A 14,815-nucleotide genomic window follows, 5' to 3' on the forward strand; every position below is an offset into this window, starting at 1 on the left:
ACTTTATGATTGAATAGTCTCGGTTCGATCGATAGGATTTACTATAAGGGCCAAACGGTCAAATAAACTGTGCCCGCATAGACTGCTCGAGCCCTGGCACAAAGCTTGTACACATGTATAACTATTACGCACAATAATAAAAAGAAGTCTCTACCTTGCAAATAAATATCTTGTCCCTTAAGAATTTCTCTTTTTTATTTTCCTTTTAAGGAATTTCCTACTTCCGATCCCCTAAAGGTATCGAGCCCAAGGTCCGCCTTTATCCGAGTTCAAATGATCACTCACAATCGGGGACTACCGTCCAAAAACAAACTCGGACGGCTCGGGCTGAGGGATCCCGGGGGCACAAGACCTATTAGGCAACGCCCAAACCTTAAAAGCTACGGCCATCCCCATTCAGGGACTGTTATCTTAGGCAAGCCCGGATAACTCGAGGTGACAAGACCACTGGGAAATACCCAAACTAAAAGGCTACGACTATATTAAAACGGCTCAGAGACATCCATGACCAATAATAAAAAAAATAAAGCCTTGAAAATTTCTAAACCGGTTCTAAAGACTACCCTCGGCAAACTATAATCTAAAAACATATTATAAGTACTTTGGGGAAAAGTCATGGTCATACCGAACCCCCATGATGCCTTAGACAAAATAATGTCAAAGGCAAGGCCTGTTTGAACCTCCGAACATGACCTAACTACTTCATGCTAATGCATTTCGATCTTTGCAAACATAAAGAATAAAGCAAAGAAAAACAAAACTCAGAAATTGTCGAAGGGAAAAGGAAGCAAGCCTTGTATTATATATACATAAAGTATTTACAAAGGCCAAACAATCTTGACAAAAAATACAAAAGTACACAAGTACAAAAAATAAAAAAGCAAAAACATCTACAAAGGCATCTAAATAGCCTCGTCTTCTCTGCCCCCGATCCACCGGAACCATCAGAGTCTTTTTCTTCTTTTTTCTCGGGGTAAGCCAATTTCTTTGCCTCGGCCTCGAGCCCCTTAGCGATTTCGATATCGACCGACAGATCAAAACCCCGAGCATGAATCTCCTCGAGGGCCTCTCTTCGTGACTGCCGCTTCTTATATTCAACAAAGTCTTTTAAGTGGTCATAGGCCACCTCGGCAGTGGCCTTATATTGGGACACCATCTTGTCGGCTTCGGATTTGACCACCCCAGCCGCTGACTTGGCCGTTTCAAGCTCTTTGGCCATAATTTCTCGATCAGAGGCGGCCAAACTTAGCTGAGACTCAAGCTCTTCGACCTTTTTGGCATACACCTCGGCCTTTTCCTTTACCACTCGAAGATGGACCTTAGTCGAAGTCAGTTGCGCCCGATCAGACTTTTTTTCCAAGGCCAAACAGTCCATTCTGCCTCTCCATTCTTCGGCCTCGGCCTTAATTGCATCTATTTCGGCTCGGAGCTGATCGATCTGATCGATCTTCTGTTGGACCTGCGGATTTCGACCATTAGTCACTAAACCTTGTTCATCGTCACTAACCTCAAATATTTTTACCTACTCGGGCAGGTCGGCATGCTCTTTCCGAGCAACCTCCAGCTCAACTCGGAGGCTCTTATCCTCCCCTTCAAACTGCTCGCTAAGAAGTTTATAAGCATTTCTCTTCTCAGTGAGCCCTCTGACCTCGGCTTCAAGTTGTTTCATCGCATTCCGGTATCGGAGAAAAGTCTCGTGGTGAAGCACCGAGGCCTACAAGCACAAAGAGAAAATGTTAGAGTTATCTATAAAATAGCCTAAGTACAAATTGAATACCATCGAGGAATATCTGAAGATTACCCGGTTTAACGCATGTTGTGCTTCGTTGAACAGACAAGGTGCATCCACCTCGTTCATCTTAGCATGATCATCCTTGGTCACCAGACACCAAAGATAACTGGCCACCCATACGGGGGCGTAGAGAACCCGTGTGTCCTCTGGAAGGGAGATAATGATGGATCGTTTCCGACCAGGATCCATCCCCGGAGCAGGGAATCAATTGACCAGTTTGGGGCTCGAGGAAGGTCTATTTGCCCAAAGATGGGCTCTTCCTAGGTATCTCTACGTCACCCAACCCAGTGACGTCCTCTGTGGCCGTAGAGTTCACTCATTCAAAAAAACCGCGGAAGAGGTCGTCCGCTCCATGGGCCGCCTCATTGGGACGTCCTTTAGCCGTTTGGTCCTAATCGTACATGGAGTCAGTAAACGAGGGTGACTCTGTGATCTATATCATACCAATTGCTTCATTCGGGGCATTGCCCACATCCCGAAAAACTTCGATCCCGGACTCATCCTCGACCTCCATGACTTGATGAAGATCGGTATCGCGTGGTGCTTTCTTTGGATTTACGCACCAACCATCTCATTGGCTTCTTTTTCTCCTAGCTCGGAAACTCAGAGCCCTTTTTCTTTTCTTCTCTTCACCATGTCTCGAAGTAGGGGACTCGGTGGGGAAATCATCGCTACTGTATGAGGGCCTCATTTTGACATTTTTGGATAAACCTGCAAAAAGAAATAAACAAGTGAGAACTTAATAATGCAAAAGGGAAACCAAATATTACTCATGAAAGAGATTTCACCGTCCTTTGAAAGCTCGCACCATGAACACTCGGAATAAGGCCTTTGTAATACGATGCCCTCGACCCATTCCTTAAGTCGAGGAACTATATTCGGGATCCGAATAACAGCTACACCACCACATAAAACCGATAAGAAGAAAGGAAAAAAGCGATAAATTAAAAATTGGAAGCAAAATTATACTAACGTGACATGTTCCACTACTCAGGAAACGATGTGTGCTCGACCGGGATCAAGTCCGAGGTCCTCACTTAGACGAAACGGCCTAGCCAACCTCGGTCCCGATATTCATCGATACTCAAGAATGGGACTTTACTGGCCCGAAGGGCAAGCTTGATCAGTCCCCACCGGTAGAGTCGGGGACTATATAAACGCATAAGGTGGTCGATAGTGAAGGGGCACCCTTCGATCTTTCTTACAAAGAAACGGAGGAGGATTATGATCCTCCAGAAAGAAGGGTGAATTTGACTGAGGGTTACCTCGTATCTTTTGCAAAATTTGATGATAACCGGGTCCAAGGGGCCTAGCGTGAAAGGATAAGTGTAAACACTTAAAAATCCTTCGACGTGGGTGGTGATGGCTTCGTCAGGTTCGGGAATCACCAAATGTTTGGCAACCCAATTGCAATCCATTTTGACTTTAGAGAGAATATCCTCGGTGATCGAGAAGATGTACCTCGAGACCTCCTCGCATCGGCCTGGTACAGAGGAGGGCTTTTCGACCTTAAAATCAACATTGACCGGGCACCTTTCGGGGATGAACATTTTCATAGGAGTTTCCGATATCGGTTCCTCGACAGTAGTACGCGAGACGATTTCCTCGGTAGCCGGCCGTGAGATAGAGGGAGTTTCATTTTGGGGAACGGATTTTGAAGTCTTTGCCATTTCTTTGAAAAATAGAGAAAACCCGAGGGAAAAGAAGAAGTTAAAAAAGTACACTTGATGGTTTGATATGGAGACGAATGAGAGTTCTTATAAGAGATCTCAAAGTAACTAGAATATAAGTGCTTGAAAGTATTGAAATTTCTTAGACACGAGGGCAGAAGGTTTGGATGTAAAGTTTGAATGAACAAAGGGAGGGGTATTTATAGTTTTCCAGCAACGGTTCACATCTCGGAGTGACCGACCGACAATTGACAGACATTTAATGCCATTAAGACTAGACCGACGGGACGTTTCAACTATTTTATTGTTTCTGTCACGGTATATCGAAGTGAGAATTATGGGCTCATACCGTTTTTCATCATCTACTCTCCGAAAAATGAGGGGACTATTTGTATGCGGGTAAAATCGAGCTCGTAGTATACCCTAGCATACGACATGATAGGTCGGGCTCGAGACATGGCAATAAAGGACTGGAGATCGCCCTCAACTCCCACCGGGTTAGCAACCGGGACCAAACACATGCCTTCGATAGCACCGAGGTCATGACCCCGAAAACGGTCCTGGTTCAAACGACCTCGAAGAAACATTGTTAGCATAACAGAAGACCAAAATATCCGTGACTGGTCGAATATTACGGCGGGAATCTCAGCACGTATCAATAAGGAACGAGCAATCAGCAAATCAAGAGATGTTTTACCTTTTATAGAGTTGTAACTAATGTAGGACTCCCCTACTATATAAAGGGGGTCTGATTACTTATAAAACACATTGTAACACGCATTCCAAAGCAATACATTATTATTCTCCTTAATCTCTTATTCTTCTGTGTCTTGATACCGATCGAAGTATGTTGATACCGATCGAAGTATGTCCGGCACAAGGGTGATTAACTTTCCAAGGTTGAGACTGTTCAATTCGTGTAGTTTGCATTTACTTTATCATTATTTATTTTAATTGCAATCTAATTTATCGTTTTGTGTCGAGTTAATCCACGTATCCTTAAAACCACTTACAAATTCAATTGTTATCCGATGTTGAGGGTAAACAAAGACTCTTGCTTATATTATATCGTGTTTAATTCTGTAAACATTGTCTAAAAAATTAAGCTATAGAGTTCAATTTAATTACTTTAATTATATTGTATTATTTTTAGAGAATAGAAGAAACTTACATTCCTAAAGACAAGGTAGTAGTTTGCGATCTTGGAATGCTTATCAGTAACGTCCAGATTTTCAAGAAGACTGATTTTCAGTTGATAAAGATGTCTCGTATGGATTCCTCTTTGACTTGCATAAAAGTACTGTAGCGTTAGTCTCACCATTAAGTGGAACTAATTAGTACGTAAAATCCACGCTAATTAGGTTTTGATAAGTACGTGAAAAAAGAAGGTGCTGATAAGCAAGGTTTATTCCCAAAGTGTATCTAGTAAGTAGCACTTACTAGTACTTTTTAATCCAATCCATTTGTTTTATCTAGCTGGTCGAATCGCCGTGAAACACGCAGTCAATTATTAGTAAAATTGTGATTTTTACTATTAACTCTGGGGCCACAAAGATATAGTGCACACACTGTTATTTATTACACCATTCTTTTCATCAGAAAACATTTTTTTTACTACTAGGTAGTTGGATTGTGGTAGGTGTCGGTAATCACCAAATATATGTTAGCATTATATTCCGGATTGTGGTCAATAGAAATATGATCAACTGCTAAAAGTAAGAGGCGTGCGGAAAATGTCGTTATTAGCATATTTATGAAAGATTCTTTCATCAAAAAAATATATAATATTTATAAAATCTTAGCCCTCCGGTCGTATAATTAATATACTATGTTGGGCGCACCCTGCCCCAAATACTATTTTATGCTAATTAAGTATCGACTTACTATAAATATATTATAAGTGGTAGTGTTCTTTATTGTTAGGCTGAAGTTCAATGTAGAGAAATAACTCTTGATGGAACATTTTCTATGGGGCACATCAACTAAAATGTATTGCAAATTTGCACTCTATCACCAAATTTAATGATATCACTGCCCGACTTATTAGTTGTAGAATCTCTCTTTGATCCTCAAGATTTTAATATTAAGATGTTAATGAAGTACCTACATTAATGAAGTTTCATTTTATGTCCCACTCTTTCTTATTAGATTGTTCCAAAATGAATAATATATTTTCATACTTTACAATAATTTAATATTTAATTTTTTATTTTATTTTAATGACATATTTTTGTATTAAAAAAGGTTCCTTTTAAGGCGTAGGAAGAAAAAATGATTTGTGCGAACAAAACAAATTACATTAATGCATTAACCGGACACTTACAGATCGCATATATTTACAAAATTGTCATATGCGGATTTAAGATTTATATTTTATGAGTTCAACTTTTAAGGTTTTTAGTATTGAAACTATTATATTTTTAAAGTTATGGGTTCATATATACTACTTTTGCAATTTTGTTAAATTTTTACATATTAATTTTTACTCCGCGTCGAAAGTTATGAATTCAGTTGAACCTATTGTTGGGTTTAGGATTGTTTAGATTAAAATAGAGTGAATGCGAAACTGAAGGGAAAATAAAATATTTGAATCTCCCTCTTAGACAAAGGGACATTACCCCATATTAAAGGAAGAAAGAGTTTTGATGGGTATATATATACAATTGCTCTTCTTCTAGCTCTTAAATAGTTAAGAAGAAGGCAAGCCTCACGTCGTCGTCGTCGCTCGCTTGGCTCAGCTTCGGCTTCGGTCAAATGATTGATTGATTAATTTTTTGGACCAAATTTATTTGTTAGTATTATGATTAACGTAATATTATTTTAATTCAAATAATTAGTCATTTTTTAACGATAAATTATTTTTTCTCCGAGTTAGCCGTTTTACGTGAACGGTCATCTTGAAGAGTTGCACTTCTTCGTTTAAACCAACTTGTTGGCTATAAATAGCAGGTCATTCCCTCAGATTTTCCTTACGAAAAATCTGAAATCTCTTTCTTTCTACAGTAAGTGTGATTTGCTACCGATCATTTGTGTTCGATGAAACACTAGGGTTTGAAGTACCGCAACACCAGTATGTGATATGTTCTATCCTTGGAAGAAATAATCCACAAACTCGAGTACTAGGACTGGATTAAATTTCTTAAGGAAATACTGTGAATTCAGTGGGCTCGAATTAGTATATGGTTCTTCTACATTTTTGTTTTTTACGCTATTTTATTTCAAGAATTACTTTGCAAATACAAATTACTAACAAGCTTAAGGAACTTAATTTCATATTTTATATCTGTGTTGTATATACTGTTCTGGAGACTAATACATGTGTGATTTTCTACTCCCGTTTTGGAGATTAAAGCCTTCCTCGTTTTCTACTCCAATTGTTTACCTTAATGTATATTCTGTTTTATTTTATTATCTGTTATTTGGTGATTAAAATCCTAACGATTTTCTACTCCATTGGAGATTAAAATCTACGTAATTTTCTACTCCGATTTTATTTGGTTTGAATATATAAAAGCTTCACAGTATATTACACATTTGCTTGTGTTGTTTTTACAGAATTGACGAATGAGAACGGAAACCAACATGTTCCTATGGTGACTGCCAATGCATAGACAAGCCGAACAACACCGGCATTGGCACCGGCACCGACAGAAAAGCCTGAAATTCTTTTTGGGGTTGATTTTAAGCGGTGGCAGCATAAGATGTTATTCTACTTGATGACTTTAAATTTACGCAAGTTCATTAAGGAGGATGTTCATGTTCTCCCTGATGAAACTCGAGAGAATGAACGATTCCTCGTGACTGCGGCGTGGAAGCATTTCGATTTTTTTGCAAGAATTATATTCTTAGCGGACTGGAGGACGATATTTATAATATCTATAGTAATATGGAGATGTCAGAAGAACTGTAGATTGCGCTTGAAAAAAAATACAAAATTGAGGATGTCGGGTTAAAGAAATTTGTTGCTGCAAAATTTTTGGACTACAAAATGGTAAATAGCAAGTCTGTTATTACTCAAGTCCAGGAATTGCAAGTGATTATTCATGATCTCCTTGTTGAAAGTATAAGTCGAATTAATACTTTTGTTGAAAGTATTAATTATATTATTATTGCTAATATAATTTTCATTTAAGGTCTTGTCATCAATGAAGCATTCCAAGTTGCAACGATGATTGAAAAGTTGCCTCATTTGTGGAATGACTTCAAAAATTACTTGAAACACAAATGCGAGGAGATGTCGCTTAAAGATCTCATTGTTTGGTTGAGGATCTAAGAGGACAACAAAATTGCTGAAAAGAAGGGTCGTAGAAACTCAACAATAATGGGAGCAAACATTGTTGAGGATGCTCCACAAAATAATAAAAAGAGAAATAAGCCTTCTAGACCAAAAAGCAACCCAAGCAAGAAGTAGTTCAAAGGAAATTACTATAACTGCGAGAAAGCTGGACACAAATATGCAGATTGTCGTGCTCCATAGAAAGACAAGAAGAAGGGTCAAGAAAACATGGTTGAAAAATATGAGCATATTGATGACTTGTGTGCTATATTTTCTGAATGCAACCTGGTGGGAAATCCCAAGGGATGGTAGATTGATTCTGGAGCCACTCACCATATTTTTGCTGTTAGAGAAGCGTTTGCTACATATGCTCCCGCTGGATCCGAAGAGACGCTTTCTATGAGAAATTCTGTAACGGCCAAGATTGAAGGATGTGACAAGATATTTCTGAAAATGACTTCTGAAAAGGTGGTGACTCTGAACAACGTCTTTCATGTTCCTTAAATTAGGAAGAACTTAGTCTCTACTGTACTTCTCATCAAGAACGGGTTTAAGTGCGTTTTTGAATCTGATAAGGTTGTAATAAGTAAAAACGACATGTTTGTAGGAAAAGGTTACCTCAGTGAGGGCATTTTCAAATTGAATGTAATGGTCGTTGATAATAATAAAATTTCAGTTTTTTCTTAATTACTTGAGTCAAATGATTTGTGGCATATACGTTTGGGACATGTCAATAATCATCTTGAAGAGTTGCGCCTCTTTGTTTAAACCAAACCTGTTGGCTATAAATAGCAGGCCATTCCCTCAGATTTTCCTTACGAAAATTCTGAAATCTCCTTCTTTCTTCTGTATTGTTTTAACTACAAGAAAGTAACATTAAGTGTGATTTAACTACAAGAAAGTAACAGTAAGATATATATATATATATATAAATATATATATATATATCTTAAGATGTATATATAGTATATAAATCGAATATTAATGTATAAATCTTAAGATGTATATATAGTAAATCGAATATAGCTTATATATCTTAAGATGTATATATAGTATAGTATAGTATATATATTATAACGCATTGCTTTGAATATCTCTTTATAATATTTTTGTCTTTAAATTTGAATTAAAAAATTTAGGTGACAATTCTATAATATAATTTACTAGGAATTGCCTTAGATATTTTTATTACCTTTTTTTTTCTCTAACTTGTATAAAAATAATTTTAAAAATAAAAAAAATTCGTTGGGCCCGCTTATGACCGTTGAGCCCGCTTAGGCCCGTGACCGGCTCACTTAACATGGGACCGCTAGTTCATGGTCTCAACCCCGAACCAATTCCAACGAGAAGCCCGCGAAATTCAGGATCGCTTAGGACCGGGGCCCACCTAAAACCGGGCCCAACCCACATGCCACCCCTGTTCACACCTAACCCAAGTTGGTTGGTGATAGAAAAGATACTCGCACTCTTTTTCTACAGCCGTTGTAGACCCCACAGTTTAGATTCCCAAACGACAAAGTTAAAAAGCAATGGGACCAATTAGCAAAAAGGAGAGGCGACAAAGTAAAAAGAAGGGCAATAGTAATAACTTTACTTTCATGGTTTTGACTTTTCAGCAGCTTTCACTTCATGCGTGGAAAACAAGGCCACTAGGCGTCCGTACTTCTCACTCTATACCTGATAATCCTACTGTCTTATAAGATAAAGTAAAGTATCACTCCACAATATTCACACATTTTATTTTCTCGAGTATTGCCATTTCCTTACACATAATTAATTAAGGTTAACAAATTCTAATTCAATTAAATATAATTCATCCAACTAAGATTTCACTTTTATTTTTTGTCTAGTTTTGAGCAGATTTACAATTTTCTCTTTTTGGGAAGATTAATTATTATTTTCGTTCTCTTTCTGCCTAGATTTCATCTTTATTTTCTTTCTCTTTATGTGTAGATTTTACTTTTATTTTCTTTTTCTTTTTGAGCATTTTCATTTAAACCAGATTATCAAACTATACCAAATTTAAAAAAATATTATACTCCCAACTTTTCTTTTTCTTTTTGTAGATTTAGATAATTACTAGTACTAAGAATAATCAAGATTTGTATCTGATTCGCGTGCTTAATATGATAATAAATAATTCAGTTATAAATCCCTCGATAAATAAAAGAAGCTCGTTAGCTTGATGTATACAAGTTTTCTAACGTAGGATAAGTAGCATGGACTTTTGATCTTGTGGAGTTCTTCCAAGAATAGGCGTTTTGTCTATGGAGTTCTTCTTATCTTAAATATTTCTAATGTAAGATAAATAGCATATACTTTTGATCCCGGTGGAGTTCTAACGTGTAGCATAGACTCTTATTAAACAAACACACAAGCTTTACTTTTTTCGTTTTTAAATCCAAGATTGACGCCACGGTTTGCATAATAAAACTAAGCTTTTCAACTCTCTCATATACAATATAATTGAGGTTTGGAAAATCATTGAGACAAATTATTTTCTTTAATAACTTCTCAGCTTTATAATCTCTGTTTGGTCAAACTTTTGAAAGTTAAAAGTATTTTTTTAATTTAAAAAAGCTTATTTTAACAAATTGAGGTGTTTTCAAATTGATTTGTCAAACAATAAGTACTACTTTTCGAAAAGCACTCCTCAAAATAAATCGAATTTAAAAATTTGACCAAACTAAACTAATAGTATTAGATTTGATAGTTCATATTAGGTTTTCGTTTGGCCTTAGAATTTGGGACCTTTTTTTTTCTTTTTTAATTTTTTTTTAAATATCTGTTTGTTTATCAAATTTTAATCATTATTTGACAGATTGTGAAAATAATTTTTTTAAATCACAAAAACAGTTCTAGAATAGTTTTTGTAGTTTCGAGCCACAAAGCTTCAAATTCTTTTCATGTAAAATCATGTTCAAAACAATTCAATGTTATTTTTAAAATACAACTAGATGTCGCAAGAAATTTAACAAAATGCATATACAGAAGACAATAGCGAAATGAGATGTGAAAGCGGGACATAAAGTCACAAAAACGTAGATGTCGATGCTCTGACTTTTCCTTGTCTTAATACTAGTACTACTAGTATTAGTAGTGCACTAAAAATCACGTCGAATCTAATGGATCTTCGACATGTAGCAAAGAAACCATTTAAAATTTGGACAAAAAAGGAACAACATCGTTTCTTTTCAACTGTTGGCCGCATAAAACTACCGGCAGTTTCTCTCTTCGCGCAAACCGTTGGCCGCGTCTTTTTTCCTGATTTTATGCGCCTATTTCATTCGTCATTCAGCTCGTCACCTTTTGTCAATTATTTCTTTAGTAAATTGTAAGTTTATTCATTAATATCTATGTCACCACTAATGCGAATTTTTAGCAATAAAATGTTAGTAGAAAGAATACTCACTTTATTATGTTTACAGTAATTAAGCAATACGTCATCAGAGACATCATCGGCTGTTTCGTTTACTACTGTCCAAATTCTTTAATTGGCTCAAATTTATAAACTCGGTAATCCTACCCAATAGCTAATTTTCTAAGTCAACTATGTGAATTATAAAATTAATTCTAATTGGATGTAAGGAGTATATTGGACTGTTTGAGTACTGTTGATGCGTTTATTCTGAGTAAAGTGGAAAGTCTGTTGCTGTTGTTAATTCAAGCATAAATTTACTGATTATTCTATGTAAAAGAAACCTTAATTATTTAATCTTATTAATTAAGAAATAGAATGTAATAATTGGAAGTAATGTACTGGAGGACCCATAAGTGGCACTTCATATGAAAAATGAATTCTGTACAACTGAAAGTTCTAGGTAGACAACACTCAACAGGGTACAATCATTCAATTTTTATAATCTTACTGAACAAATGGTTATTTTACAACCTTAGCTACCAGTGCAAAAACCAAAGGAAAAAATGACGTGCTGTCCGGTAAATGTAATCAAACTAGATTAATAAAGTGGAAAAATAAAAGAAATACAAATTTTTATTGGTCATAGTAAAACGTCATTGCAACCATACTTTGGACACGACTCATCCTTAGGAGGATCAAAAAAAGTAAACGAATTTCTAACTTCAAATTTATGATTTAAAGTAACTTTTAAGTTTTTATTCTTATAATGTAAGCTTTTCTCGATATTTCTTCTTAATGAAAAAAGCTTCCAGTGTAAGAATAAAACCTAAAAGTTACCAAAGAAGCTTCTAATATTAGTAATATTTTCTTATTTTTACAACAACAACAATAACCCAGTATAATCCTACTAGTAGGGTCTGGGAAGGGTAGTTTGTACGCAGACCTTACCCCTACCCTGAGGTAGAGAGACTGTTTCCGATAGACCTTCGGCTCCCTCCCTCCAAGAACTCCACACTTTGCTCTTAGGGTGACTCGAATTCCCAACCTCTTGATTGAAAGTGGACGGTGCTGACCACTAGAGCAAAATATATTTTCTTATTTTTAAATTTTTATAATTATTCCATGGCCTTTTTTGCTTTGATTATCTTATTTTCTTGTTGTTGTTATTATTTTTTTTTCATGGCTTCTCCACTATCATACTTCTTTTTCGAAACTAGTGAGATTATATTTTTCTTGAGTCGATAGTCTATCGGAAACGACCCTCTAACTTCAAAGGTACGAGTAAGATCTGCATACATATTTTTCCTTTTCAAATTCCACTTGTGAGATTCCACGGAATATGTTGTTATTGTTAAATTTTAATTTAATATATATAATATTTACATCATATAAATTTTTAAAAATTTAATTGAACTCCTTCACGGAACGTAGCTCTGTCCCTATTTGGGACCATAAGTACTGAATTTATTTTTTTTTCGTTTCATAAATATTTTCGAAAAAGGAAAATTTAAACAAAATTACGTCTTAACTTTCCTAACTTCCGTTGGTCAAGTCGCACGTAGAAGGTTTCAGTCATTTTCACCTGAGAAAACACACAGGGCCCACGAAGAGGATAACGCGGAAAAACGTTGATACTCAAAAGAAGTTTTACCGTGCCCGAGCCGCGGAGGCCTGGAACCGAGCCTAGAGGCGGCTATAAATAGCAGTCTATTTTAACCACCACTAACCACCGCACCTCAATCGGCTAACGGCGGCAACGGGGAGGCCCCACCATGAGCGTTTGTCGCGTGCCGCATAGGCGGATCCTTTTGTACACGTGGCGAAAAAGAAGTTTGAGTAGGCCTTTGAACAAAAATATCATTAGTACTTCTTTTTCCAAATTAATGGTCATTTTAGCAAAATAATTCGGTATTTCCCCTCTAGAGTTTTCGCTTTTTTTTTTTCAAGAAAAATTTATGTATAAATATAATTTTAACTTTAAAAACTTGCCGTTTCAATTTTAATCAAATAATATCTAATCGGTTTTAGGCTCTTATTAGGATAAGAGTTACGAAGAAAATATTAGCACGGTAGATCATATATTATTATTCAAAATTTAATTTGATAAGTCAAAATTAATTGACGATAGACACAGATATTTTTGAAAAACTTACATAGATGTCCCAAATAAGTTTCAATTTACCAACCTCTAGTCATTAGTCATATACTTACCAAAACTACCAAACACATATATAAATTGAAAAACCAAATAAATAAGGTTATTTCTCTCAAAGAATCACATGCAAAAATCTCCTTCCATATTTTTAAACGTGATTAGCAACATTAGATGCAAGACGGAAAGGAAATTTCATGGATGAGGTAACAAATAAGGTGATGAAATACAAAAAAAAATAATACAATATTCCAAAAATCTTTCCAAAAGTTCCAGTGGTCTGATGCTTGTGAACATAGTTTTCAGGAGCTAAAGAATCGATTGACATCCGCGCCAGTGCTCACTCTCCCAGAAGGAACAGAAGGTTATGTGGTATATTATGATGCCTCAGGTATAGGTTTGGGGTGCGCATTGATGCAACGTGGGAAGGTGATTGCTTATGCATCAAGACAATTGAAGAAGCATGAAAAGAATTACCCGACTCATGATTTGGAATTGGCTGCAGTAATATATGCTTTGAAGATATGGCGGCACTACTTATACGGCGTCCATGTTGACATCTACACAGATCACAAGAGTTTACAATACATCTTCAAGCAGAAGGAGTTGAATTTTAGGCAGCGTAGGTGGCTTGAATTACTGAAAGACTACGATGTCGAGATATTGTACCATCCCGGTAAAGCTAATGTTGTGGCAGACGCTCTCAGCCGTAAGTCAATGGGAAGCTTAATACATATTGAGGCAGGTAGACAAGGGTTGACCAAAGAGCTTCACCAGCTGGCCAATATGAGAATCAGATTGTTGGACTCTGATGACGGAGGTGTTACTGTATAGAATACAACAGAATCATCTTTGGTAGCCGAGGTAAAAGCACGGCAATATGAAGATCCTACCTTAGTAAGATTGAGAGAGGGAATTCAGCAGTGTAAGATTACAGCTTTCAAGATCGGAGGAGATGGGACACTGAGATACCAGGGCCGATTATGTGTACCTAGTGTGGCAGGGTTGCGAGAGAAGATTATGATTGAGATTCACCAGTCCCGATATTCTATCCATCCTGGCTCGACAAAGATGTATCATGACGTTAAGGAGCAGTATTGGTGGGATAACATGAAGAAGTCTATTGCAGAATTTGTAGCCTAGTGTCCTAATTGTCAACAAGTAAAGATCGAGCATCAGAAACCTAGTGGATTGATTCAGAATATAGAGATTCCGACCTGGAAATGGGAGGTGATTAATATGGACTTCATTATTGGATTACCTCGCTCTTATCATAAGTTTGACTCCATCTAGGTGATAGTTGACCGACTTATAAAATCTGTCCATTTTCTGCCAGTTAAGACAACTTACACGGCTGAAGATTATGCGAAGTTGTATATCAAGGAGATTGTTAGGCTTCATGGTGTGCCGGTATCTATTATATCAGACCGAGGAGCTCAATTTACGGCTAACTTTTGGAGGTCTTTTCAGAAGGGTTTAGGCACACAAGTAAATCTCAGCACTGCATTCCATCCGCAGACTGACGGACAGGCTGAACGTACCATTCAGACGCTTGAAGATATGC

This window comes from Nicotiana tabacum, chromosome 4 (assembly GCF_000715075.1).
Source record: "Nicotiana tabacum cultivar K326 chromosome 4, ASM71507v2, whole genome shotgun sequence".
In the NCBI taxonomy this organism is placed as follows: Eukaryota; Viridiplantae; Streptophyta; class Magnoliopsida; order Solanales; family Solanaceae; genus Nicotiana; species Nicotiana tabacum.